The sequence below is a fragment of the Balaenoptera ricei genome, chromosome 1, assembly GCF_028023285.1.
Source record: "Balaenoptera ricei isolate mBalRic1 chromosome 1, mBalRic1.hap2, whole genome shotgun sequence".
NCBI classification, from domain to species: Eukaryota; Metazoa; Chordata; class Mammalia; order Artiodactyla; family Balaenopteridae; genus Balaenoptera; species Balaenoptera ricei.
Window position 1 is genome coordinate 115,044 of NC_082639.1, and position 7,986 is coordinate 123,029.

General features: G+C 54.0%; 1 long non-coding RNA gene across 2 annotated transcripts; it reads left to right on the forward strand.

Moving 5' to 3' along the window:
- Positions 1-463: 463 nt before the first annotated feature.
- LOC132374364 (uncharacterized) lies at positions 464-7,125 on the forward strand. 2 transcript variants are annotated; one of them, XR_009505665.1, is made up of 3 exons: positions 464-1,135; positions 4,391-4,583; positions 4,792-7,125. It is a non-coding gene; the product is annotated as an uncharacterized LOC132374364 (long non-coding RNA). The 2 variants fall into 2 exon arrangements; XR_009505673.1 differs by having other exon boundaries at positions 4,886-7,125.
- The last annotated feature ends 861 nt before the right edge of the window (positions 7,126-7,986 follow it).

Below are 7,986 nucleotides of genomic sequence, written 5' to 3' on the forward strand. Positions count from 1 at the left end.
CGTTTTCGTGGCTGTTGCATCCCCAGCGCTCAGAGCACTACCAGGGACGCAGCAGTGGTCAAGTACTGTTGAATCAATGAATGACACGGTGCCGCGGGTATGCGGGCAGCGGTGTAGACCCGGGGGTGGGTAAATGCAGGCGGTGCCAAAAAGAACTTACGTCCCGAGGCGACTGACACGGTAAATGCTCCCACACCTGAAGGCGCAAAGATAGTGGGGCACGTGCGAGGGGCGCTCAGCCCACACTGGAAGGGAAGCGGGCGAAGAAGGCGGGAAGTCTGTGTCGTTGGCGGGTACCTCGCTAGCCAAACCGAAAGGGCCCCCAAAGCAGAGCGCCCCTGAGGTACCCGACTGCTCAGCAAAGGAGACTGAGCGGCGTGGACTACACTTCCCAGAAGGCTCAGCGCCAGGCGGAAAGGGTGCGGACGACGCGGAAGGCGCGAGGTGTTCCGTGTCAAAGAGGGGCCTGGTTCGGATGGAGGGTTGCAGAGTGTCGCGAGAGAGAGGAGTCGGTGTTAAGTAAGGCTGAGAGTTTGCCCTGAGCAACGATCAATTTTTGACTTGAAGATGTTGGTGGAAGTTGGGGTTGGGGGGAATCCTAGGAAGCACAGGTACGGGCGGTGGGCAAGCAAGTCATCGCTGCGGGCAGCTGGACTCGGCCCTTCCGGGGGCCTCACGGAGACTGTGGGACACACCTCAGATTTGCACCCTGGCACGGTGGGGGGGTGGGGGGGCGTTGTTCACTGACCCCCATCCATCTCTGTTAGAACGCTGCTTCCAGGGCATGAATTCTCTGGCACTTTGGTCTGGGCGTGCACGTTCCTGTGACCAGAGAAAGCCCTGGGCAGAGTGCAGGAGCTTGCAATAAAAAGCTGTAGGTGGGTGTGGAGGACAGATGTGTGGGCTCCGACAGCATCTGCTCCAACGTCCGTGTGGAGGTGTGAGTCCCTGTGAGAGGGAGGGTGAGAGGGGTGCACGTGGAGAACATGTTCAGCTGTGAAACCAGATGAGATCGTCACAGAGAGGGCAGTGTAAAAAGAGAAGAAGCCCAAGGACAGAGCACCGGGGCCTCCAGCTGTCAGAGGTCCAGTAAAGAAGGAAGAATCAGGAAAAGAGACTGAGAAGCCTTGATCAGGTAGGAGAACAGGAGATTGTGGCATCCTCGAAACCCAGTGAAAAGCAGTGATGGGAGGAGGAGTGATCAACTTGACGACAGATGGCATTTACCGGTGTAGAGGTCATTGATGACCTTAAACAACAGTTCTGGGGGGTCGGGATGGGGAAACTTGACTGGAAAGGATTCATGGGTTTTAATAGCTGCTCTCATTCAAAACCTGTATTAGTCAGCTTCCTCTAGGTTATGCTGAGTGATAAACAAGGTCAAAAACTCAGCAACTTACAAATATCACTTCTCACTGCACCTGTCAGTGTCCAGTCAGGAGACAGAAACCACACTAGTAATTTAATATAAGGAGTTGTTGGCTAAGAGAGCTGGGTAATAATAAAAGGTAAAAGCCCCTGCTGTGTCTGGCCCTGGGTGCTTTGGCGGCCCAGATCTGTAGTCCTTTCCCTCTGCCCGCCCTGTGAGAAAGAGTGAGGCCCTCTGAGGAGGTGGCATAAACAGGGTCACCAACATAGGGCCACCCTCCCTCACACTATGTGTTCTGTGAGGCCCACCAATCACAGTTTTCTGTGTTCCACACTTGCGTTAACAAACAATATGGTTTGTTTTTTTTCTCTTCTAAATATAAAATACAATTCTAAAAACACCTTCTCAAATGACACTAGGAGTGCTGAGACTGGCCAGCCCTCAAGACCACGTCTGGAAGTCAGTAAGGGGTGTGGGCCAGTGCCAACCCAGGGTCCTGAGCTGCATCCCCCATGGCTGTCACTGCCTGCGTGGCGTCCAGGACAAACAAGTCCCTGCATCTCCTGGGCACAGCAGGGAGAGGCCAGGACTGTCTTCTCTGAGGGAAAAGCCCCGAGACTACCGAGTCCAATGGTACCCAGGCCCACAAAGAGCATTCCATCTGCCCTCCCTGGCCTGGAGTCTCTGGAAGGGGTCCCAGGGAAAAGAGCCACCTAGAAAACCCCTCCCTTCTCTCTAGGTGTGTGGGGTGGGGAGAGCCCTGTGTGAAAGGGGAGTCTGCACAGGCAGCCGGGTCTGGGTGGGGTGAGGTGAAGGGAGAGGGCATCTCCTGTGTGTGGTGGGCAGGGTCCATGTGGGCTGAGTGTTCTGGGAGGGTGAAGGGGATCCATACACCCGTGGAGGGTGCCATGTGTGTGTGCAGCCATGTGTGCGAGGTCTCTGGGGGTCAGCATGTGTGACCAAATGAGGTGGCAGCCAGGTAGGCAACTCTGTTTACTAAGAACTCTCGGTGCAAGGGTGTCCTCGTGTAGCCGGGGAAGAGGTCAGTCTTTGCGTGCGACCCTGGGTTGGGGGAGTGCCCTGTGCGACGTGCTTAACCGGGGAAGGAGCCTTGGGGACAGCTGTGACAGCAGGTTAGTTAGCAGACCCAGGAAAAGGACTTCCTGCCTGGGGCACCGTGGAGAGCAGGTGGCAGATCCCCTGGGGGGCCCCCCGGGGCAGACAGCTCTGGTCTCTCCTGGCCCGGGGTCCCAAGCTGCTGCTGGGCAGAGCCCACGGGCTCCTGGGCTTCCTGCCTATCTCGCCCTGAGAGCCTCAGGCCTCATCCTAACTGAAGGACGCTGCTCCGTCCAGGGGGCCCTGCTCCCCAGCCTGCACTACCCTGGAGGCTGTGCTCCCCTGTACCCCTGGGGGGCAACTGGGGTCAGGCCCCCAGAGGGGGGAAGGGTGGGTTAGTGGGGGGCAGTTAGTAACAATTCCCTCTCACCTGAGTTCTGGGAAATCAGTCAAGGTTCAAGGCTCCTCCGTTGAAAGGCAAAGCTGGTTTGCAGGAAGTGGGGCGCACAGGCCCAGCGTGTGGGCTGCACCGTGTCACTCACCGTATTTGTTTGCCAGGGCTGCCATCACAGATACCACAGACTGGGTGGCTTAAACAACAGAAATTTATTTTCTCACAATTTTGGAGGCTGAAAGTCCGAAATCAAAGTGTCAGCAGGGTTGGTTCCTCCTGAGGCCTCTTTCCCGGGCGTGGAGACGGCCGTCTTCTCCCTGTGTCCTCACATGGTTGACCCTCTGTGTGTGTCTGTGTCCTAATCTCTTCTTCTAATAAGGACACCAGTGCTTATTTATTTTTTCACAGTTCTGGAACCTAGGAGCCCATTTCTGTTGTTCGGGCCACCCAGTCTGTTATGGCAGCCCAAGCCAAGTAACACGGTGGGAAACAGGGAGCCCAGGAGAGCTGCACTAACCTCCATCACTGCTGTCAGGCCCAGGCCACCCTCTCAAGGCGGGTCCAGCAGTGAAGGTGTCGAGAAGGCGGGGTGCCTGGTCAGGGGGATGGGTGACCCCTACAGAGAGGCCTGTGGGAACACAGGTTTGGAGCAGCTTCATTTGGGACCGGCCAAGCCTGGGTGTCTCTGGGCCTCCAGATGTGGGGCTGGAGACCTCAGGAAGGGCAGTGGGGGGAGGGGTCAGTCTGGGGCCACAGTGGGCGGTCAGCACGGCATCCCGAAGAGCACCCCTCCATGTGCTCGTTCCAGGAAGGTCCTGCTGCACCTGCCAACAGGTCCACAGAAGCGTGTCAGGGCCTGGTTTCTTCCCAGTGTTTGCCAGGACCCCTGGGCCATGGGCACACTGGACACTTGTTCAAAAGCAGGGGGGCCATAACTTAGAGCTAAAGGAGGAGGTGAGGGACAGGTCACATGTGGGGTATGGATGCTTTGGCCACTGCCCCCCACCCCAGCTTCTCCTCCTGAATTACCACAATCTCTGGAAAAGCAGATTGAGCTCCTGCCAACCCCCACCCCTAGAAAATGAGCAGGGACGGTCCACCCTCTCAGCAAAAGCCAGCCTGACGCCCACCCCCACCTGCGTCCTCTAACACCCTGAGTCCCAAGCCCCCTCCTCCTGCCCCCAGTCCCCAGCATCCCCCAGTCTGAGCCCCTCTTGTTTACTGGCAGTGAGACTTTGAGACACGGGGGAAGGGAGAGAGTTAATAACCGCAGGGGAGGAGCAAGAAATGTGGCAAGAGAGCATAATACTCCCCCTTCGAGCTCTGGGCAAGAGGACAGTGGGCTCATGAGCCAATAAGCAGGGTGCTAATTGCTCATAAATAAGCAAGAGATCAGCAGCAGCTCCTGCAGCCAGCCGGACAAGCTGAGAACCAGGAGCAGATCAGGAAGAGCCCAGATGAGGACAGCGCTCTCATCTGGGGGGTGGGGAGTGCCCAGGCTGGGACACCTGGGGCAGGTGCACTGCAAACACCTCAAGAGCAGCCAGGCCTAATGCTGACTGTCCTGCCAGGGATCTGGGGAACTGCTAACTTCGGGCATTCCTGCCTTCACCATGCCACGCAGGAGCTGAGGACTCAGCGGTGAGTGTGGTCCTGGGTCCCGAGGTGTCCTTGGGGGCAAGAATGGAGCTCAGACACTTCTGGGGGCCTTCCAGGTCCCCCCTACATACGGCAGGGGATGTCGTTTTCTCCAGAAGAGGAAAGGTGAGTTTGGCCGCAGAGGAGCTGGGGAGAACAGAGAGGGGACATGGGGACAATGGGAGGGTGGCCTGGTGTCTAGATAGCAGGTAACAGTCTGGTTAGAGGGTGAACACCAAGGGTGCTGCTTCACGGAAACTTTGGAGCTCTGGGCACGGGCACGGTGCTTCAGGCCTGGGGGGTTACACGCCCTTCGTGCCTCCACCCCAACCAGGACGGCTGTGCCTGCCACACCGCCGAGGTGCTGATGAGAATGTGAGCTGGAGGGGAGGCGTGGGGAACTTACAGGAACATCTGGAAACTTTCAGTGGCAGGGCTCATGCTGGAGGAGCCCTTCATTCAAGAAGTCCCTGCCTGCTAACCCTCCTTCACGAGGCCAGTCTGTTTCTCTGCCTTCAAGCATTTCAGTTCAACAGACTTCTCCCATGGCTGCTGTGTCCAGGATGAGGAAGTCCAGTGCCTTTCCTGCAGCACGCTTCATGCACCCCTTTCTTGGAAGGGAGGCTTCCACTCCTTGACCTCCCCCATCTCCCACCACTGTGGCCAGGCCCTGGAGGGATTATCAGCAGCCTCGGTGCTGCCAGCCCAGGTCCCTCTTCAGCCTCCTCCTCCCTGACTTCTGGGCAGCTTTCCTGACCCCACATCCTCATGGGATGCTCTTGCCAACGCCCCTCTGGCTGCCCTCTTGTGCCCCAGGTGCTGCCTGTTTCCTTCCCAGGCCCTCGCCTCTGCCGTGCCGCAGGTGCCAGCTACCTTCAGGGCTTCATCCCCTCACTCCACACGCACTCCTGGAGAACGTGCCCATGGCTTCAATAACTTGTGGCTTCAATTTGTTGGTACCCACCCCCACAATACGTATCTGTACCCCAGACTTGTTGTCTAAACTCCAGACGCACAATTTGACTGCCCACTCCATCCCCCCCTGGGATGTCCTGAAGAGAAGCAGGATGGAGAAGTCAGTGCTGCCCGGGACTGATTTCAGTCTGTCTCCTCTCACCGTAATAAACTGAGTCTGTGAGTGCTTCCAGGGAATCATTGAACCTGAGGCTGTTCTTGGGAGCCCCAAGTGGCACCCTCACATCAGGCTGCTCACGTGGTCACTTCCCTGGCCGGAGCGCACCCTCCCTTGCCTGCTCCCCAGAGACTGTCTCTTTCCCTTTCACTCGCTGTGCTCCAGACACACCAGTCTCCTCTCTGTCCCCAGAAGACACCAAGCTCGTCCCCACGCAGGGCCTCCGTACTCACTACACCCGCTGCCGTCAGCCCCACGGCCACCGCCTTCTGGTGGCCAGGCTTCCTCGGCAAGGCTTTCCCTGCCCCCACCCCAGGCCCTCCATCACGTCTCAGCTTATTTTCTTCCCAGTACCTATTACCATCTGAATTATGTAGCTAATGTTTTTGCTTTCACATTGGCTTCTTACCTGTTTCTCACTCTGGAACAGAAGCTCCTTGAGGTCAGGAATGTGCCTGTCTCACTTGCTTCTCTATCCCTGGCCGTGGTAAAGACTCAGGAAGTGCTTGAGGAATGAATGAGTGAGTAATGGAGTGATCTCCCTGCTCATAGCCTCACCTCTCCATAACCGTCTAAGCAACTGGCAGCTTCATGCTTCTAAATGAAAATCCACTCAAAGATTCTTCAAAGTACCCACCAATGATGGGATCACATCCATACTTCTTAGCCCATGTAGACTAGCCATCTACTGCTGTGTAACCAATTACCCCAAAACTTAAGACAAGCATCCATTATCTCACAGCTTCTGTGAGCCAGAAATCTAGGTGTGGCTTCAGCGGCTCAGGTCTGCTGGTTTCTGCCAAGCTGTTGACCAGGGTGCTGGTCCATCTGAAGACCTGAGCCCGCTTCCAGGCCCTCTCGTGTGGGTGTGGGCAGGCTCGGCACCCGGTCGCGGGGCCTTTCCACGGGCCGCCTCGCAGCCTGCTAAGGGACCGGGAGAGTGGGGCCGAGATGGGGCCATAGGCTTTTTTTTAAATGATGACAATTGACATATAACATTGTGTTAGTTTCAGGTGTACAACATAAAGATTTGGTATTTGTATATATTGTTAAATGATCACCACGGTGAGTCTAGTTAACGTCTGTCACCACACAGAGCCACAAAAATATTTTTCTTATAATAATTCTAAGATCTACTCTTTTAGAAACTCTCAGATATGCAACACAGTATTATTAACTATAGTCACCATGCTGTGCATTGCATCCCCATGACTTATTTATTTTATAACTGGAAGTTTGTACCTTTTGGCTCCTTCACCCATTTTGCCCATCCCCCCACCCCCTGCCTCTGGAAACTACCAATCTGTTCTCTGTATCTATGAGCTCATTTTTTGTTTGTGTGTTTTTTAAGATTCCAAATATAAGTGAGATTATGGTATTTGTCTTACTCTTCTTGACCTATTTCCCTTAGCATAATGTCCTCAAGGTCCATCCATGTTGTAGCAAGATGTCATTTATTTTTATGGCTGAATAATATTCGTGTGTATGTATGTGTGTGTGTGCGCATGCACGTGCATGCGTATATGATATCTTCTTTATCCATTCATCTATAGATGGACACTTGGGTCATTCACATGTCTTGGCGTTGTATAGAATGCTGCAGTGAACATGAGGGTACATATATCTTATCAAGTTACTGTTTTCATTTTCCTCAGGTAAATACCCAGCAGTGAAATTTCTGGATAATATGATAGTTCTATTTTTAATTTTTTGAAGAAACTCCATACTGTGTTCCATAGTAGTTACACCAATTTACATTCCCATCAACAGTGCCCGAGGGTTCCCTTTTCTCCACAGCCTAGATAACACTTGTTATTTCTTGTCTTTTTGATGATGTCATTCTAACAGTTATGAGATGATATCTCATTGTGGTTTTGATTTTCATTTCCCTGATGATTAGTGCTGTTGAGTACCTTTTCATGTTCCTGTTGGCCATATGTATGTCTTCTTTGGAAAAATGTCTTTATTCTGTGCCCATTTTTTAATCATATTGTTTGATTTTTTTTTTGCTATTGAGTTGTGTGAGTTCTTTATATATTTTGGATATTAACCCCTTATCAGATGTATGATTCGAAAATATTTTCTGGGCTTCCCTGGTGGCACAGTGGTTAAGAATCCACCTGCCAGTACAGGGGACACGGGTTCAAGCCCTGGTCCAGGAAGATCCCACATGCGGCGGAGCAACTAAGCCCGTGCACCACAACTGCTGAGCCTGCACTTTAGAGCCCAAGAGCCACAACTACTGAGCACACGTGCCACAACTACTGAAGCCCACGTGCCTAAAGCCCATGCTCCGCAACAAGAGAAGCCACCACAATGAGAAGCCCACACACCACAACAAAGAGTAGCCCCTGCTCGCTGCAACTAGAGACAGCCAGCGCTCAGCAACGAAGACCC